General features: G+C 44.1%; 1 non-coding gene across 1 annotated transcript; it reads left to right on the plus strand.

Moving 5' to 3' along the window:
* The first annotated feature begins 1,783 nt into the window (after positions 1–1,783).
* Positions 1,784–1,855, plus strand: trnah-gug (transfer RNA histidin (anticodon GUG)). Its single transcript has one exon. It is a non-coding gene; the product is annotated as a tRNA-His (tRNA).
* The last annotated feature ends 19,676 nt before the right edge of the window (positions 1,856–21,531 follow it).

Here is a 21,531-nt window from a genome sequence, read left to right on the forward strand (position 1 = left end):
TTTCATACAATAAAAAAACCAGTTCAAACTAGTTAGAAAAGTGGTGTGAGGGGCACGGAACATAACGTGAACGCACTGGAAAAGAGAGCCAGGTATGGAAAGTTTGGGGAACGTTAAAATAGGGAGCGTTAAAAACTTGATACATTATCGGTTTTGCATGGTGGAGAGAGATTTGCAGTTACTGACTCTGAAAAAGCTGAACCATCAGCAAAATCATATGTCGGTGTACTGCCCAAGTTTTTCTAAAATCTCTATTCCACTCATTCACAACTCTGACATTTATCTCTCCAAATAATTTACATTCAGCTAAATTTCATATTATTATGCACGTCCCAGTTATTCACACTTCCTATCTCCTCAAACAGCAGCAAAAGATCTGTAGCAGAAGGTCTAATCTAATTGATTTATCTCTGTACTTCAACCAGCATTCAAGAACAACAATCACTTTTCTTCCAAGTGGACTTCACCACCGTTCCATTCGTAGAGATAGAGGAGCCGGGGCAGGAAATCAAAATCGGAATACGATATACCCTACCGCGTTCACTGTACAGCACCTCTGGTAATGGGGGTCGTTATGCCTGGAACTGTATAGCAAACAGTTCATTTAATCTGTATCCTAACATTGATCAAACGTTAGAGTTACAAAAAGGACACAATATGTTCGAATATTTGTTAATGTGACAGTTAAATGCTATAGCCCCAAAGTTCTCCCGAACCCCCAGCTCCCCTCCCTCCCGCGCTTAAGCGGCAGCAACAACAATCTCCCTCCCCCCACTGGCAAAAAAAAGCATCTGCACCCGCCAACTAGAACTCCAATGTGAGCAAAGTTACAGCAAAGACACAGACTTGCACTACTCCAAAGACTTCATTGTTCACCTGGCATTCGACATAAAGGAGAAAGAGATGTCTCAATTTCACCTCGAGAGGGGAGGCATAACAGACAACTGGGCGGCTTACGATGTTAAAGTCCATTGCGTCTCATCCCCGATAAGTGTTTGAATTGCAGAGTCAGGGCGTCTGGTTTTTGCTTTTTATGTAAATCCTAGGCGGTAAGTAGAGACGGAAGTGAACACCGGGGGGTAGTTTGGTAGGTAACTAGGGAGATGCTTAGTTTGCTTTTGGGGATTTTATTTTTGCATTTGTTAGACCAGCCCAAAACGACGCCAATAGTCCACTTAACTGATTGTTGATAACTGCCGATGATGACCAAGAATTTATCTGCCTCAGCCACATCGTCTCGAAGCTGTTCCATGGCTTTACCATCCGGTCTGCAAAATGCCCCTCAGGTTCTTATTTAGCACATATTTCCAACGTTTACACGGAGTCCCCACTGTCTGTGTCCTTTATAATTTAATTTAGCTTTTGTTCTTCCCCAGTAACAGCCCCCCATTCACTCAATAAGAATTGAACATTTACTTACAGTTGATTTCAATGGCCACAGACCTGACACTGGAAATGTCCTTTCCATTGTCTGTTCAAGCCCGCTGAGTTAGTCCAGCTGCTTGTTTTTTTTTCCGCAATGGTCAACCCGATTCTGCCCTGTCAGAGATATCTCACTGCACCTTCATAAATTCCTTTTGTCACCTTGTCAATTCTGCGGACGGGTCTCGCACAGGTAACGTAGACTCTGTTTCTCCAGCCGGAGCTACGGTTGATCTGCTAATTATTTCCAGTACTTTGCACTTGTGTCTCCGCGGAAACGCCGTAAAGACAGTGGCAGCCATTGATTGAGTCGCGCCGGTATCAGTGGATTTGACAGCAGAAACCGCACAGCCGGTGTTTGGCCGTGATCGTATAGTGGTTAAAACTCTGCGTTGTGGCCGCAGCGACCTCGGTTCGAATCCGAGTCACGGCAGGCGAGCGCTTACACATTTAGCTTTCAGCGGCACCTGCAAATTAAATGCACTTCTTCTGCTGATTTTCCGTCCGCCGCTTCCCCTGGACACATAGTTACTCGAACTACTACACACGTAACCATTCCGTGAATTTGGAACTGAACGGTCGCGATAGATCTGGAAGCTCTGAATGTAAACGGGCTATGATGATCCCCGAAATCCCGGAATGCAGGACGTAGGAAGACCCGCATTGCCTCAGCCACAGCACAGAATCTCGACTCTCTGATCCAGGCACTGCTGGAAGAGAGCTACCTTTCACCGCAACCCCGTGCCTGTGAGTAGCCTGTCGCCGATTCAACTTATTGAAACTGACAGTGCGATGCTGTGCTGATTCAGCGCTCGCTTCTTCGTAATCACGCATGGTTAATGTTACATGGGAGATGAGTTGACACTGCCTGATAAAGCCTTGTTCATTGCCTTCCAAATTATATCACATTCGGTTCCTCACCGTCACTGATGTGAAGTGTTCAGACTTGAGCACCGAAAATCAGGTTAGATAGGACTGGACTCAGCTAGACTCAGGGTTAATGTCTAAGGGCTGTGCAAGGTCAAGGAAAGAGGCCGAACCAGAGAAAGAATCGCATTTATAATTGTAGTTTGGAGTAAAGTAAATAAAATAGCATCTATTAATATATCCACCAGCATGTAGTATTATGGGAGGCATAGATACATAGACAATCATAATTATTTCACAGGCGTAGAAATGACAAATACAAAAGTGAAAAAAACAGCATAATAGCGTGACTTTAAACACAACTGCTTACAGCACCAGGGATCACCGATCGGTGTTGAATTCCACGGCAGTTTGTAAGTTGTTCGTCCGTTCTTCCTGGGACTGCCCGGGTTTCCTCTGATCGCTCCGGTTTCCTCCCGCATTCCAAAGACCTGCGGGTTATGGTTAGTAAATTGTGGGCATACTACATTGTAACCGAAAGCAAGGGGATAGTTGCGGGTGCCCTGCATGTCCTCGACTTGCGTTAGTCCTCGGCTGATGCAAAGGAGACATTTCACCGTATGTTTCGATATCGTATGTGTGGAAAGCAACATGTGGAGATGCTAATCTGGAAAACAAAGTTAACTCGAATATTTAATCTGAGAGGAGACAAATGTTAAAGAAGAAGCGCGAAGCAAATGTCATTCACACAGAGAGTCGCAGATCTCTGGCGCACGCTGACAGGAGTGATGCTGGTTAGATCCCTAGGATGGTTTCAGACAGGCGCATGAATGCACAGGTAATGGAGGATTGTGCATGTCGGTCAGGCAGGGGCCATCAGTTTCATTTTGAATTATGGTCGGTAGATACGAAGAAGAAGCCTGTTACTGTGTTGCCTATAGTGCTCATTGTTCTTTTTCAGCCCAGACCCTGCTTTGCTGCAGGAGAAGCATTCACAAACTATGCAGTCTTTTTTTGTTCCGCCACGCTGCTAAGAAACTTGCCGTAAGTCTGAATGTAACTCTGAAGTAGGTAGGCTGGTAACGTAGGCATACCGCATACCTGTCTTCAACTGTCGGGACTGTGTGATAAAGTTAGCAAGTCATGTTGCACGTGCAGAAGGTTTTGTTTAGTCCGCAAATGGAGCGTTGTGTGCAGTTCTGGTGACCATTAAGTAATGCAGAGGAGCGTCACTGGGATGTTGTATCGATATGCTATGACCAACTGTTGGGCAATCGTGTGTTCAGTGCTCTGCAGCCTCGAAGGCTGAGAGGTAACCTGAGGCAATTGGATAAATAATGATCGGATTAGTCAGGCTAATAGTTAGATGGAGTTCTCTCTGGAAATGTGGGGAGTGGTTTTCTTTGGATGGTCCAAATGAGTTTATGGCGGAATTCTTAGCAGTGTTGAGAAACAGAAGGAACTTTTTTTCCAGATCCATATATGATTGAAAGTTGCCACGTAAGTTGACCCGATGTTGAGGAGGCGTTGAGTTGAACTTCTTTAAACGGGATTGAGTTCATGTGCCAGGAGGTAAGAGACGGCTGTATAAAACTCTGTTAAACCATGCTTCGAATATGATGTTTAAATCTATTTGCCTCAATATAGGAACGATGCAGAAATTTCAGTGAGCGTGAAGAGCAGATTTGCCAGGATGCTGCTTAGATGTCAGATCATGTCTTATGAAGAAAGGGTGAGTGATCTAGTGTTCTCCACTTTGATGTGAACGTGTTACAAGTATGATTGCTCGGTTGGATTTGAACCGGAGATATTTCGGTGAAGTACCGTATCTTTGCTGACTGGACTACCAGGACAGACGATCACCAGGTGAACCCAAGTGTAGAGGAGACCAGAGACGAGGATAGAAGTGAACTAGACCCTTGGCACACATGCTCAATACTAAGCAAAAACGAACGGAACAAAGCGAATTTAGACACAGAAAGAAGATACAGGTGCACTGATATCTAAAACAAGACACAGGTAAAAATAATCGCACACTAATCAGGTGAGGAGAAACATCGCAGTGCAGAGGATTCTGGTGCTCCAGGTGGCCAAACCGAGGCATGACATGACCACCAGATTGTACGGCCGGCAGCTGAGTGGAAGGGTCTGAACGTATCCATGTCTAGGATGTCACGGAATGAAGCCACGACCTTTCCCTTGAGACTGATGGCTGAGGGGTAATAACTGTTCCTGAACCTGATGATGAATATTCTATGATACTGTACTTTCTTCCTCTTCTCAGCAGTGAGGGGAAAGCGTGGTCTGAGTGGTGAGTATTGATAATGGATGCTGCTTCCCAGAACAGTGGACCGTGTAGATATGTTCAATGGTGGGTGACCTTAACCATGATGTACTGGGTTGTATCCATCAGCTGTAGTAGGATTTTCCGTTCAAGGGTACAAGTGTTTCCATACCAGGCTGTGGTGCAACTACGCTTCTATAGATGTTTCTGCAAGTTTTAGACTTGCGACTGTTCTTTCGTCGTAATGACATTTACATGCTGGGCCCAGAGACAGGTTCTATCAAATGGTAACACCGAGCAATTTATAGATAGTGACCTTCTCCACCTTTGATACTCGGATGAGGACAGGTTCTTAGACCTCCTTGGTTTCTCCTGGCTGAAGTAAATAATCATCTACCAGTTCCTGCCGACATTGAGTAAGGTTTGGCAACACTCAGCCAGATTTTCAGCCTCCCTCCTATCTGCTGATTCATCAACATTTTTCGTTTGGCTAACGATAATGTGTCCTCAGCAATCTTAAATATGGGCAACTTCACTTAGAAAGGATGGGACATGTGGATAAGTAAATATTATTTCATTTCCTTTTTTCCAAAGTACAAATATAAATCAATAACTTTCATGAGTCGGCTCCGTACTTTGATCATGCACATGACTTTGACCTGCACTTTGGGCCCAGTCCAATCTGATTTTGATTTGATTTTCGAATCTCAGCATTTTAAATCAGTGACGGTGAGAAACGAAATCAGTTATAATTTGAAAATGTTTTCATCAGCAAGTGTTAAGACATCCCACGCACCCCTCCCCCGCCCCATAAAACATCAACCAAGTTGGTGAAGAAGCGCGTTCTGCATCTGTGCCGCATCAGCACGGTGCCGTTTAATAAAAAGTGTCAGGGGCAGGGGACACCTAGACACAACTGCTGGGGAAATGGCACTTTGCCTGAGCCTGGATCAGAGAGCGGCGATCCTCTGCTGTTGCTGAGGCAATGCGGCTCTTTCTGCCCCTTGTATTCCGCGGTCCCGGGGTCGATCATAGCCCTTTTATATTCTGAGCTTGCAGATTTATCGAGAAGTTTGACGTGTAGTCGTGCGAGCAGCAAAATGTCCAGGGTACAACTACTGGTAACAGAGGAGACACAACTTCCTGAGGGAAGCAACGGACGGAAATCCAACAAAACGAAAAGCGATTATAATTTGCATGCGTTGCTGAAACCTAAATGTATAAAAATTCCTCCTGCCGTGACTCGGATTGGAACCGAGGTTGCTGCGGCCACACCGCAGAGTACAAACCACTATACGATCACGGCACAACACATCAACGGTTCGGGATCTGTTATCTAAACCTCTGATACTGGTGTGACTCAGTCAATGGCTGTTACTGCTTTTGCGGCGTTTCCGCAGGAATACAGGCAAAACTGTTCTGGAAATACTCAGCAGCTCAGTCAAACCTGCGGCAATAGAAAGCTAGCAACGCACACAACATGCTGGAATAATTTAGCAGACCGGGATGCATCAAGGAAAAATGTAAACAGTGGACTTTTCGGGTCGAGACCCTTCATCAGGCCCGAAAAGTCCACTGTCTCCTCTTTGCCATAGATGCTGTCTGGCCTGTTGAGTTTTACCCGCATTTTATTTTTTTGTAATTTTTTTATTGAAGTTCATTATCAAACAAACATTTCCATAAGATGTAGTTCAGACATTGTACATATATATCATATAATCATATTATTACAAATCTCACAAAGTATTTATCTGAGGTATACACTTATAGAAAAGAGTGGAAAGAAAAAAAAACAAGCAAAAGGAAATAACTATGTACAAGTAGGGAGTGATCCTTTTTTTTTACAACATATTGATTGATTTCTGAGAATAAAATCAGGCCTATGAGGCATTATGTAGTTAAACCATTTTCCCCAGTATAGATCAAATTGTTCCAAATTATTATTAACAGATGCTGTTATCTTCTCCATTTTGTAAATGTCCATTGTAATTTCCATCCATGTATTTAAAGTTGGGCTCTCCTGGGAGAACCATTTCTTAGTCAGAGTCTTTTTCCCAGCCACCAACATATATTCATTAAATATTAATCTCTTTTCAACCATTCTTGAGGTATATATCCAAAATATATGGTCTTACTCTCTAAGGGTATTTCATATTGAAAGATGTATTGTAGGGCATTGTGTATCCCCGTCCAATAGTATTTGATAACAGGGCAGTCCCAAAAAATATGATAATGATTTGCATTTTGATTTCCATAATTTCTCCAGCAAACAGGGTGGTTACTATCATAATGGGATTTCTGAGAGGGTGTAATAAAATATCTTATCAAGTTTTTACATCCAAACACCCTCCATTTCTGTGAACTGGTACACTTCCATTGATACCTCCATATTGTTGTACATTCTTCCTCAGATATAATTATCCCTCCTTCGTTCTCCCATTTTGCTTTAATGTATGAAGTCGAATGTGTTTTAAGATTTGGCAACCCCTTATACATGCTTGAAATTATACTACTACCATTACCTGAATTATATGCTTTTCTAAAGAGCTCTATCAAGCATGTAATTGCCTTGTTTGCATTTTTAAGAGTCTTATTAAAATGTTGTCGCATCTGTAAATACCGATAAAAATCTTATTTTTTCAAATACGTGTTTCTCTTTAAGCATTTCAAAACTGAACAGTGTTCCTTCTTTCATTATGTTGCAAAGAACTGTTATTCCTTTAGCTGTCCAGTCCATAAATCTAGCGTCCAATTTATTTGATGTAAAATCCGAGTCATATGCACACCATTTAAGAATTGCAATATCTCCCTCAAGATTATATTCTTTTATAGTAGTGTTCCATATTTTAAGAGTCAATTTCACCCATGGGTTATCAATAGTATTTATGTACCTTTGCAAGTTGCTATCAGCCAAAATTGCTTGTATGGGGATGGGAAGTACCCGCTCCTCAATGTTTTTCCATTGAGCGTCATATGATGGGTTGTACCAATATATCACAGCACTCAACTGTGCTGCAAAATAATAATAAGGTAGGCCCCATCCGCCCCCTTTCCTTTGCTAATTGCAAAGTTTTGAGACGAACTCTAGGCCTTTTACCCTGCCAAATATACCTTGATAGCATCGTGTTCCATTCATTGAATTGATTTTGATTAATCTCTATTGGTAGGGTCTGAAAGAGATATAACAGTCTGGGCAGTATATTCATTTTAATAGACTCAATTCTTGAACTGAGACTGAAAAAAGGAATCAGGTTCCATCTTGCCACATCTTCCTCATTTTTTTAATATAAAGGCTGATAATTACATTCTGATATTTTTACCAAATCTTTTGGCATAATGATGCCCAAATATTTGAAAGACTGTGTTCCATGCCCAGGGGTATCGACTTTCAATCTCTCTTGGTGTACTACAGTAATATGAAAGTAATTGTTACCCGCATTTTATGTTTGTTCCTCGTCATCGTGCTTTAGAGGATATCAAGTTTGTCATGGTCTGTTCCGGGAATTCTGCATTCCGGTTCACGGTCCCGTCCGTGGATTCCGTATTCCGGTTGTTTCTATTTCCCCTTGTTCCTTTGGGCGCCTTAATTGTGGAGCTGATCTTCATTTCGATCTCGCAATATAAATAGCTCAGGGGTCCAGCTATTCCTTTGCAAGACCGTCCCCGTCAGAATCCCTTTCAAGAAACCCGCACCAAGAAGTTCGGCATCCGAAACTCACATGAAGAAGCCCTGCATCAGAAATTCATACCAAGAAGAGTCCCGGCCCTGTGTTCGGTGTCCAAGAAGGGTCCCAGCCCTGTCTCCAAGAAGAGTCCCGGCTCTGTGTTCGGTGTCCAGAAAGAGTCCCAGAGTCCCGGCCCTGTGTCCTGTGTCCAAGAAGGGTCCCAGCTCTGTCTCCAAGAAGGGTCCCGACCCTGTGTCTAAGAAGTGTCGCGGAGCCCTGCCCAAATAGGGTCCCGGCCCTGTGTCCAGTGTCCAGGAAGGGTGTCAGTTCCTTCTTTCTCTGAAAAGCATCAACCCAGCATCGAAGCCTGTCTACACCAGCGGTTCCCAACTTTTTAATGTCATGGAGCCTTACTATCTACCGAGGGTTCCGAGGATGCTAGGTCGATATTCCTATCTACTCCAACACAAGACTGCGCCACTTGTTTAACGTTGATGCTCTGTAGGATGAGATGTAGGAAGAGGAACGGAATGTGCACAACGGCCCCGAGCTACCTCCTCAGAGATGAGATAGATTAGCTAAACAAATTCGGATGGATTTGACACAGAAACTGCTTCGATCTCGGCGTAATGTTCTCTCCCGCCTGTGTGGGGTTCGAGTGAACACCTTGTTCTCACTCTTCCACACCGGTACAAAAGCTTGAAAAGCTGCAACACCAAGGTGAAGAAGAGCTCTATTTTGTTCTTACAAGAGCATTGAACGGAACTCTTGTACGTTAGAGATAAACTTTCCATCAACCTAGTCATGGCGCATGCGAATTATTTGCTGCCTACACAAGTAACACCAATTTCCAGACACAAGTACTGCATTTCTCCTCTACCACCTAAAAGTGTGTACGCTTTCAATCGACTCTTTGCAAACCTAATACTGTTTTCACTGTGTACTGCAACGCTCCCGGTGAATGTCAGAATGAGTGTGGAGGGAGACACAGATAATCCTCTCGGCGCTTTTACTGTCCTCTGCAGACGCCTTGCAGCCTCGGCACCAAACAATTGTGCAGGCAGCCAGGACAGTGCAGTACGCACATATTGCGGACAGCAGCATGATGTATTCTTTCCTGCTTTGCATCTCGGGGTCACTTTCATTTCATTTCGGAGAGAGCTTTTCTGATCCAATTAGATCGTAAAATGCATGTGATAGTCATTTCATTGAGGAGTTAGATAAAAAAAACAACAACTGGATAACAGTGGGATGAAAAATCGTATTTATTTAAGCACTTTACCCCTGTTGGGGTGTAGGCTGCCGACAGCAGATTGCTGGAGTACTGGGCAAATCGTTAGGTGACGATCCTTCCCCTCTCAGGGATAAGATCTTTTGAGGTTCTGTTCTCATTGAAGAATCTGCTGGTTTTTACACGATGGATGCCCAACCGTCCTCCTTTAACAGTTGCCTTTAAAATCGAAGCAAGAGGCGTAGAGTGAAGGACTAAAGGCATCTCGGAGAGAAGCCATTTTTTACTGATCGGATGTTCGGAGAAAAGAGGCTAACCTGCGCAGTCGCGTGACGTAGCGCGCCAAAGGTTTAAAAAGGTCCACCATCTATAGAGGCCATCGTCGTAGTGGATGGAGTCAGATGGCTTTGGCTCAACAGGCATAGGCGAGGTAGGTTCAGGTAAGTTTTGTATTTTTTTGTTTAGAGTAGAGAGAATGCCAGGCAGGATGTTGGAAAGCTCCTCTTGCAGGATGTCGGAAGTCAGGGAGACCTCCGGTGCCCCTGAAAATGACACCTCCAAGAAGTGCACCCAGCTGCAGCTCCAAACTAACCGCGTGAGGGAACTGGAACAGGAGCTGGATGACCTCCGGATCATTCGGGAGAATGAGGAGTTTATAGATAGTAGCTACAGGGAGGCAGTTATGCCAAAGGAGCAGCGCACAGGTAATTAGGTTACCGTCAGGCGAGGGAAGGGGAAAGGCCAGGCAGAGCAGGGCTTCCCTGTGGCCGTTCCCCTCAACAACAAGTGACCGATATGGATACTGTTGGGGGTGATGACATACCTGGGACAAGCTGCGGAACCCGGATATCTGTCACTGAGTCTAGTTCTTCTGTGCAGAAGGAAGGGGGAGAAGAGGAGAGCGGTAGTGATAGGGGACTCGATAGTTAGAGGTACAGACAGGAGGTTCTGTGGTCGCGACAGAGACTCCCGGATGATTTGTTGCCTCCCGGGTGCCAGGGTCAGGAACGTATCTGATCGCGTGGACAGCATTCTGAAATGGGAGGGTGAGCAGCCAAATGTCGTGGTACACATCGGTACCAAAGACATAGGTAGAAAGAGTCAGGAGGTCCTGAAGAGTGAGTACAGAGAACTTGGCAGTAAGTTGAAAAACAGGACCTCGAGGGTAGAAATCTCAGGATTGCTACCTGTGCCACGTGCCAGTGAAGGTAAGAATAGAATGTTCTAGAGGATGAACACATGGCTGAGGAATTGGTGTACGGGGCAGGGTTTCAGATTTCAGGATCATTGGAACCTCTTCTGGACCGGGTGGGACCTATATAACAGAGACGGGTTACATCTGAACTACAAGGGACCAATACCCTTGTAAGGACGTTTGTTTGTGCTTTTGGGAAGGGGGTGTTAAACTAGATTTCCAGGGAGTTTGGAACCAAAATGCCAGAGTAGATAGTGTAGCGGGGGTGAAAATAAATTATGTTAACGTTTCATGCAAATTCACAAATAGAATGGTTGTGTGTGGTGGTAATAATCTTCTGAGTTGTGTCTATTTCAATGTGAGGAGTATTGCGGGGAAGGCCGACGAGCTGAGGTCGTGGATTGACACGTGGAATTGACATTGTAGCCATTAGTGAAACTTGGCTACAGGAGGGGCAGGAATGGCTGCTTAACGTTCCAGGGTCCCGATGTTTCAGAGGTGATAGAGGCAGAGGGATGAAGGGTGGGGGTGGGTGGCATTGCTAGTCAGGGAAAATATTACAGCAGTGCTCAGGCAGGACAGATTAGAGGGATTGTCTACCGAGGCCATATGGGTGGAGCTGAGAAACAGGAAAGGTATGACCGCATTAATGGGGTTGTATTATAGATCACCCAATAGTCAGCGAGAATTGGAGGAGCAAATCTGCAGAGAGATAGCAGACAACTGCAGGAAACATAACGTTGTGATAGTAGGGGTTTTTAATTTTCCACGTATTTAAGAGAGAGATGTATAATATGTATAGGCAACAGGGACCAAAATAAGGTACTTGAGGAGTATAAAAAGGGCAACAACTACTTAAGAGAGAAATCAGGAGGGCTAAAAGAAGACATGAGGTAGCTTTGGCAGTCATGGTGAAGGATAATCCAAAGAGCTTCTACAGGTATATTAAGAGCAAAAGGATAGTAAGTGATAAAATTGGTCCAATTGAAGATCAGAGTTGTCGGCTACGTATGGAAACTAAAAAAATGGGGAAGATTTTTAATGAATTTTTTTTTGTGTCTATATTTACTAAAGAAACCGGCATGGAGTCAATGGAAATAAGGGAAACAAGTATTGAGGCCATGGAACCTATACAGATTGAAGAAAGAAGGTGCTTGCTATCACAAGGCAAATCAGAATAGATAACTCCCCAGGACCTGACAGGTTATTCCCTTGGACCTTGAAGGAATCTAGTTTTGAAATTGCAGGGGCACTGGCAGTTACATTTAAAATGTCGGTATCTACGGGTGAGGTGCCCGATGATTGGAGGAGAGCTCATGTTGTTCCGTTCTTTATAAAAGGCTCTAAAAGTGTCTGGGTAATTATAGGCCGGTAAGTTTGACGGCGGAAATAGGTAAATTATTGGAAGGAGTACTAAGAGATAGGATCTACATGTATTTAGATAGACAGGGACTTATTAGGGACAGTCAACACGGCTTTATGCGTGGTAGGTGATGTTTAACAAATCTATTAGAGATTTTCGAGGAGGTTACAAGGAAAGTGGATGAAGGGGAGACAATGGATTTTGTCTACATGGACTTCAGTAAGGCATGTGAAAAGCTCCCGCATGGGAGGTTAGTTAGGAAAATTCAGTGGCCAGGTATACATGGTGAGGTAGTAAATTGGATTATTAGACATTGGCTCAATGGGAGAAGTCACAGAGTGGTAATAGAGGATTGGTCATCTGAGCGGAGGCCTGTGACTAGTTGTGTGCCATAGGGATCAGTGCTGGGCCAATTGTAATTTGTCATCTATATCAATGATCTGGATGATAATGTTGTAGATTGGATCAGCAAATTTGTTGATGATACAACGATTGGAGTTGTCGTGGTCAGTGAGGAAAGTTTTCGAAGCTCGCAGAGGGATCTGGACCAGCTGGAAAAATGGGCTGAAAAACAGCAGGTGGGTTTAATACAGACAAGTGTCAGGAAATGCACTTTGGAATTAAAAAAAAAAAACAAGATAGAACATACAAGGTAAATGGTAGGGCACTGAGGAGTGGAGTAACACAGACGGATCTAGGAATACAGATACAAAATTCCCTGAAAGTGGCGTCACGGTTAGACAGGGTACTAAAGATAGTTTTTGGTACATTGGCCTTTATAAATCAAAGTAATAAGTATAAGAGTTGGAATGTTATGGTGAAGTTGTATAAGGCATTGGTGAGGCCGAATTTGGAGTACTGTGTGCAGTTTTGGTCACCAGATTACAGGAAGGATATTCAGAAGTTCGAAAGGGTGCAGACACAGTTTACAAGGATGTTGCAGGGACTTGAGAAACTGAGTTACAGAGAAAGATTGAATAGGTTAAGACTTTATTCCCTGGAGCGTAGAAGAATAAGGGGAGACTTGATAGAGGTATATAAAATTATGATGAGTATAGATAGAGTGAATGCAAGCAGGCTTTTTCCACTGAGGCTAGGGCAGGAAAAAACCAGAGGATATGGGTTAAGTATGAAGAGGGAAAAGTTTCAAGGGAACATTGGGGGTGGGGCTTCTTCACACAGAGTGTGCTGGGAGTGTGGAATGAGCTGTCAGATGAAGTTGTAAATGCGGGCTCACTTTTAACATTTGAGAAAAACTGGATAGGTACATGTACGAGAGGTGTATTGAGGGGTATGGGCCAGGTGCAGGTCAGTGGGACTAGGCAGATAAATGGTTCGGCACAGCCAAGAAGGGTGTATAGGCCTGTTTCTGTACTATGATGGTCTATGGCTCTATGGGTTTATGACCGTCCATGGCCGATAATAGGAATGTCTAAATGCAAAACACCTCAGATTGTCTCATAAGAAATGGACTACAGATAACAAACTTATCACCACATCTAACTTGGTCGTGGTACTTGTTTAGCGATATACCAATCCAAGGTGAAAGCAGCTGTCAACTATGCCTGAGCATATTTTTGAACTCCAGAAACTAATCAAAAGGAAAACACAGGAGCCTGGATAATTGGTCTATTTTTCATCGTGAGGCACGCATATGATGTATGGAGCAATGGCGTATGCATACCCGGGCTGGTTGAGCGGTGTGCTGTTCTCGGACGTGCTGGCGATCCGAGCAGCGCATGGCAAGCTGCTCGATCTGCTGACCTATACCAGGCCACCAGACTAAGCTCCGATCCAACACTTTCATGTTCACCACGCCTAGATGACAGGCATATAGCTCCTCCAACACCTTAGCTCTCAGATTGAATGGTACAATAGTTCTTAGTCCCCATATAAGGCAACCCCTGGTCAAGGGCAAGATCGTCCCGGCGCTGCTGGTACAAGTGAAGAAAATGGGGGAAATTTAATTTATGCTGTACATTCCAGCCGTTTTTGGTTGCCATGTCGACATGAGACAGTCTGGGGACTTATTGAGTTTCCCTTTGGATCGTTTCTGCCGTAATAGGGAGACTCTCGATTTTCCTTAGGGAGAATACAAACCTTATAAGGTTTGACAAACCTTATTGAATTTTTTGAAGTAGTTACGAGGAATGTTGACGAGGGTAAGGCAGTGGATGTAGTCTATATGGACTTCAGCAAGGCCTTTGACAAAGTTCCACATGGAAGGTTAGTTAAGAAGGTTCAGTCGTTAGGTATTAATGCTGGAGTAATAAAATGGATTCAACAGTGGCTAGATGGGAGATGCCAGAGAGTAGTGGTGGATAATTGTTTATCGGGATGGAGGCCGGTGACTAGCAGGGTGCCTCAGGGCTCTGTTTTGGGCCCAATGTTGTTTGTAATATACATAAATGATCTGGATGATGGGGTGGTAAATTGGATTAGTAAGTATGCTGATGATACTAAGGTAGGAGGTGTTGTGGATAATGAGGTGGGTTTTCAAAGCTTGCAGGGAGATTTATGCCGGTTAGAAGAATGGGCTGAACGTTGGCAGATGGAGTTTAATGCTGAGAAGTGTGAGGTTCTACATTTTGGCAGGAATAATCCAAATAGAACATACAGGGTAAATGGTAGGGCATTGAGGAATGCAGTGAAACAGAGAGATCTAGGAATAACAGTGCATAGTTCCCTGAAGGTGGAGTCTCATGTAGATAGGGTGGTGAAGAAGGCTTTTGGAACGCTGGCCTTTATAAATCAGAGCATTAAGTACAGAAGTTGGGATGTAATGTTAAAATTGTACAAGGCATTGGTAAGGCCAAATTTGGAATATTGTGTACAGTTCTGGTCACCGAATTATAGGAAAGATATCAATAAATTAGAGAGAGTGCAGAGACGATTTACTAGGATGTTACCTGGGTTTCAGCACTTAAGTTACAGAGAAAGATTGAACAAGTTAGGTCTCTATTCATTGGAGCGTAGAATGTTGAGGGGGGATTTGATCGAGGTATTTAAAATGTTGAGAGGGATAGATAGAGTTGACGTGAATAGGCTGTTTCCATTGAGAGTAGGGGAGATTCAAACGAGAGGACATGATTTGAGAGTTAGGGGGCAAAAGTTTAAGGGAAACACGAGGGGGTATTTCTTTACTCAGAGAGTGATAGCTGTGTGGAATGAGCTTCCTGTAGAAGTAGTAGAGGCCAGTTCAGTTGAGTCATTTAAGGTAAAATTGGATAGGTATATGGACAGGAAAGGAGTGGAAGGTTATGGGCTGAGTGCGGGTAGGTGGGACTAGGTGAGATTAAGAGTTCGGCACGGACTAGGAGGGCTGGAATGGCCTGTTTCCTTGTTGTGATTGTTATATGGTTATATGGTTATACGTCAAACTACTGGTTTAAATAATTCATACTAATTACATATTGCCCTAAGCCCTTATACTTCGATTTTTTTCTAACACAGGGCAGCCTCGCAGCACCTGGTCCAGAGCTTTATACCAGAGTGCAGGAGCAGATGCTGCTACTAAAATAAATCCATTATAGCGATAAAACACTTTATCGTCTCGGGTTCGCTCTAAAATTCCCTCGTTGCCACTGTTACGTTTTGTAACTCCAGAAACAAATCGAAAGAAAAATACATGAGCCCGTGATAACTTGTCTGTTTAGTTTTTTACTTTTCTGAGGCGCTCTCATATGCTACCTGGCGTAATGACGTATGCACGTACTTCTTACATATAACCCATATGAATAATGTAAACAACAAAGAATAATTACTCCAACACTATATGTTCAACATTTCTCAAACATTACAGAAATACTAAACCTACTACAGCAGAGCATTCATTACTCTCAGAGCCTGAGTGAAGAAATCATTACCCAGTCTGGCAGCCCGAGCCCCGACGCTGCTTCTGAAGGTATTGGGTCAAAGAGAGTGTGGAAATGGCGGCAGCGATCCTCAACAACGTTTCGGGCCCTTCCGGTAACTGTGAGAAATAGAGAAGGACGGAGAGCGCGGTGATTCCGGCCGGTTTCACTGTGGTCTTACTGTCAGATGTCCTGCACTTTCAGTGCCTCACAATGATTCAGCCAGAAGGACACTCTGAGTGGTTCTCCTGTAAGTAGTTGTTAGAATGGAGCGAGCCTTGTACGTCTCAGCCTCCTCAGAAAGGATGGATGCTGCGGGAGCTGGAAGGAGTGATTTTATACGATCCACTGCCATCGGCTCCAAGCACGTTATTATTCTTAAGATCAGTGCGACCGAGCTGAAATTCTAGCACCGAAATGATGGTGGCTGACTTGAAGCCTGCAGGGACAGTGGACTGCTGCAAAGAGATATTAAAGATGTCCTTTAAGACTTTTGTTAGCACAATCCAACTGCATCTAGTATGTTTCCAGTCCGGCAGATTTGGCTCGGTTTACCCTGGCTACGATTCTCCTCAGCCATGGTTTCCTGTTTGTCTACAGTGTATTTACTCATTAAGCCAGCCATCGATCCCGAACATTCATCAATGTTGATCTGTCGATGAAGATGGCCTAGTCCGTGCTTTCCAAACAGCCCTCCGCTGCTGAGGTGTCGCTTTCTGGCCAGGTTTCGACGGCCCACCCCCCGTAAAGTAGCCTGACTCGTTTCAGCAGTGGTCTGTATAAATGGATTAATAAAATGAGAATGCTGTCTGGTTGTCCAAGGTGAGGACGGATGTGGTGGGGCTGGAGGGGAACCTTATTCAGCTTCACGAACATTGATATAGATCAGGTTTGGAAGTTGACATGTTGGTAGAAGTTTGCCCGGACTGTTTTTTTTAAGTTCTTACAATTGCACCAATTGTTCGTACAGCAGCACCAAGAAGAAGTCATCGTGCTGAGACGTCGTGGTGTCTGTTATCTTTTGTTTATCTTGGTTGAGTTACCATATTATAAGTAGATACTAATAAAGATAGTTGTTTTAATATTAAAATCTGACTCAGTGTGAAATCTCTTGCTGCTGGTTTGTTTCTATAGTTCGTAACAGTACTGTATCTAAACATCTTATTAATCTACTCATTGCCACCCATTGACGACCTGCTCTTCACGCATCCTTGGAGGAGCTCTCGGAATTTTATGTTCCAAAACCACATCCGATTGACTGATGAAGGGCAAGGGAATTGCAGAAGAAAGATATAGTGAGGAGTCCAGAGAAAAATGATGGATGGGATATTAACAGAAGACAAGGCAGCGGTGGATATTGGGGGTGGGGGGGGGGGGAGGGTGGAGGGTGGAGGATGGAAAGTGCAAGTGGTCGGCCGATTTGGGAAACACAGGTGACGTCGATAATAGGCGAGTCGTTTCGTGCAGCTCCGGTGAGAATTATCAAATATTCCAGTTCCAGACTCGGACAGCTGGAATCCACAGCCACACTCACGGGTACTTCAGAACGTAACATCGTTTTGAGAACACTACATCACAATTTTTAGCACTTTTTTGCACTACTTATTGAACTAAATGTTTTCATATCGTATTCATGGTCGTAGAAATTAACAACCATTCGGCCCATCTAGCCTGGGCTGAACCATGCAAACAACCTTGTTACGTCGACCTGCACCCAGACCATCGCTCTTCGTACTCCTCCCATCCCTGTGACAATGGAAATTTCTCTTAACATTTGATATCGAAGTCGCATCCACCACTTGCGCTGTCAGTTTGTTACAGAATCACCAATCTCTGAGTGAAGCAGTTTCCCCTCAAACTCCCCTTAACTATTTCACCATTCTCTCTTAACCCATAATCTCTCGTTGCAGTACTCACCCAACCTCAGAAGACAAAAAGCCTGCTTTCAATGATACTATCTACAACCCTCATAATCTGCCCTCAGGGTTCTACGCTCTGCGAAATAAAATTATAACCTATTCAATCTTTCTTTATAACTCAGGTCCTCTAGTCTCGGCCACACCCTTGTAAATTTTCACCGTACTTTTTCAGTCTTAGTTGCATCTTTCCTGCAGTTACGTGACCAAAACTGCAAACAATCCTCCAAACTGGGCCTTGCCAACGTCTTATGCAACTTCAACATAACATCCCAACACCTGCACTGAATAATGTGATCCATGAAGGCAAATATGCCAAAAGCTTTCTTTACGAGCCTTTCTACCAGTGGCGCCACTTTTAATGAATTGTGGACCTGTATTACTTTGCCCTACCGCACACTTCGATGCCGTACCGTTCACTGTGTAAGACCCATTCTGTTTGGTTCCCCAGAAGTGCAAAACCTCATAACTAACTGCATTAAATGCCTCCGCCATTTTCAGCCCCTTTTTTTCCAGATGGTTCAGATTCCACTCCAAGCTTTGATAATCTTTCTCGCTGTCCACTACACCTCCAATCTTGGTGTCATCCGCAAATTTGCTGATCCAATTAACTACATTACCATCCATATCGTTTAATAGATGACAAAAAACAACAGACACCCACACTGATCCCTGCAGCACTCCACTAGTCAGAGGCCTCCAATTTAGAAGCAGCCATCTACTACCACTTTCTGGCTTCTCCCTCTATCCTAATGTTTAATGTTTAATGTTTAATTCACACTGAATCCCAAGTGACTGAACTTCCCTGACCAATTTCCCTTTCTAGACCTTTTTAAATACTTTGAAGTCCATGTAAACAAACGTCCGCTAACGTGCTTATATCACCTTTCCTGGTAACGTCCTTGAACAACTCCATATGATTGTTTCAACATGACTTATCGCACAGAAAACCACGCTGACTATCCCTAACCAATACTCGTATATCCGATCTCTTACAGTTCCTTCTAATAACTTTCCCACTGCTGATATCAGGATCAGCGGACTATAATTTTCTGGTTTATGGTTAGAACCTTTCTAAAACATGGGGTCAAATTTCGCTATACTCCATTCCTCCAGTACCTCACCTATCTCTAATGATCATTTAGATATCATTGCTTGGGCCTCTGCAATTGCTGCACTTCCCTCCGCCAGGGTACAAGGGAATACCTTGTCAGGCCCTGTATATTTGTCTGCTCTGTTTCACCGCAAAACGGCAAGCAGCTCCTCCTCTGGAGTTTGCAAAGGGACCACGAGCTCGGTGCTGCTTTACAACAATTCTATAGCAAATACAGCATTCAAGGCGTTATATCTCAATACACGGAGGAATAAGTGGATGAACTTGTTGCACTATTACAGATTGCCAGGTATGATGTTGTGCCGTCACGGTATCATGGCTGCAGGATGGCTGTATTTGGTAGCTGAATAGCCAAGGTTTCACGTTGTATTGGCGGGATTGTCACACTGGAGGAAGAAATGGTGCTGGAGGAAGACCCAAATGCAAGACACAAACACGTTTTTTGTCAGGTGAACTGAAAAGGAACTTATTACTCTTTAGAAGGAGAACCGTGACACAAGGATAGACACAGACCTTGGACTTGGAGAAGTGGGGAACACAGACCTTAGACTTGGAGACTTAGAGGAACACAGACCTTAGACTTGGAGACTTAGAGGAACACAGACCTTAGACTTGGATTCTTGGAACGCCACGGCCAGGGCTTGATACTTTGATACTTGGAACGCCACGGCCAGGACTTGGATACTTGGATCACCACAGCCAGCACTTGATACTTTGGACTTTGAACACCAGGGCCAGGACTTGATACTCAAACACAGGACATGAAAAACTGAGCCGGGACTCTGCCTTCCGACACCAGGCATGGAGCCGGGACTCTTCTTCTTCAAGGGACAGACTCAGACGCAGGACATGAAACACTGAGTTGGGGTTCCGCCTTCAGACACCAGGCATGGAGCTGGGACTCTTTAACACCGTGGTCAGGACCTTCTAGGTTAGAGGGCTGGGACCCCTCTTTAGGTAGGACATAGATACGGAGACCATACAAACGACAGTCCATTCTAGTCGTAGCAAACGGCCTGCCTACTGAACTGAATACACGACGACAAAACAACGGACGGTAATATCAGTGGACCCAAGTTTGTTCCAAGCTGCGGAAGCTCCTAACTCACCTTGGCGGGTTACCCTTGCCCAGACCCACTCTGGCAAGGGAAGGCGAATTGCTGGCACTTGCTGCGGGCGGTGTCGTGGCTTGCTCTGGCAAGAAACTTAGTTGGCTCCGGCTAGGTGACTTTTGCTCGCGGTAGCTACGGTGACTTCGCCAATGCTCCATAACGCTCTCGCTCCGAACGGCTGAAGCCAGGGGCTTATAAACTGCCGGTTCGGTGGAGAGTAAATTACCTCAATCTGAAGCTTGGGGGACACGTGATACAGGGAATTAAAGGGGAACAAGTAGTCAATGGTCCGGATCATAACACAACCTAGATAAATTTAAAGGGAAACCGATACGGACCATGACAGGGATAGGAAGATAGGCAGAGAGGGTGGCGTGGCTCTGCTGGTAAAGAATGCCAGCAAATCAGTAGAAAGATGTAACAGGATTGGAAGATGTTGAAACTTTGAGGGTTGAGTTAAGAAACTGCAAGGGTAAAATAACCGTGTTGACAGTTATATGCAGGCCTCCCAAAAGTAGCTGGGACGGATTAAAACAGGAAGTAGAAAAGGCGTGTCAAAAAGGCCAATGTTATGACAGCCATGGGAGATTTTACATTCATGTTGATTGGGAAAATTAGGCTGGCAATGGATCTGAAGTGAGTGAGTTTGTTGAATGTCTAGGAGATAGCAGTTTAGAGCTGCTTGTTGTTGCGCCTACTAGGGGATCAGCTATATTGGATTGGGTGTTATGCAATGAACTAGAAGCTACGGGGGAGCTTAAGGTAAAAGAGAACGTAGGAGAAAATGATCACAATATGATTGAGTTCAACTTGAAATCGGATAGTGAGAAAGTAAAGTCTAACTTAGCAATATTTATGTGGAGTAAACGAAATTACAGTGGTATGAGAGGGGAGTTGGCCAAAGTAAACTGGAAGGAGCTGCTGGCTGGGATAAGAGCAGAACAGCAATGTTTCTGGGAAAATGATTGAGCTGCAAGAGTGACGTATTCCAAAAATGAAGACTCAAAAACACTCAAATTGCAGACTAGTGGCTGAGAAGAAAGTCAAAGCAGATAGTAGATGGAAAGGTGAAGAATTGGGAAACTTTTAAAAATCTACAGAGAACAACCAAAAGAATCATTGGAAATGAAAAATATTAAGTATGAAAGCCAGCTGGCAAGCAATCTCAAAGCAGTTAGTAGATAATCTGACATCTATGTTAAAAATCAAAGAGAAAGAAGAGTGGATATAATACCGCTATAAAATGAGGCAGGAGAAATAATAACGGGGACAAGGAGAATACTGATTAACTAAATAAGTATTTTGCATGAGTCTTCATCGTAGAAGGCACGAGCTGTATGCCTCATGCCGCAGCGTGTGAAGGAAGGGAAGTAGGTGCAGTTACAATTACAGGAGAGAAGGTGCTTTAAAAGCTCAATGTCCTAAAGGTACATAAATCATCCAGACCAGAGGAACTGCACCCTAGGGTTCTGAAAGGGTTGTGGAGATTGTGGAGCTATTAGCAATGA

Source organism: Hemitrygon akajei, chromosome 8, assembly GCF_048418815.1.
Source record: "Hemitrygon akajei chromosome 8, sHemAka1.3, whole genome shotgun sequence".
NCBI lineage: Eukaryota > Metazoa > Chordata > Chondrichthyes > Myliobatiformes > Dasyatidae > Hemitrygon > Hemitrygon akajei.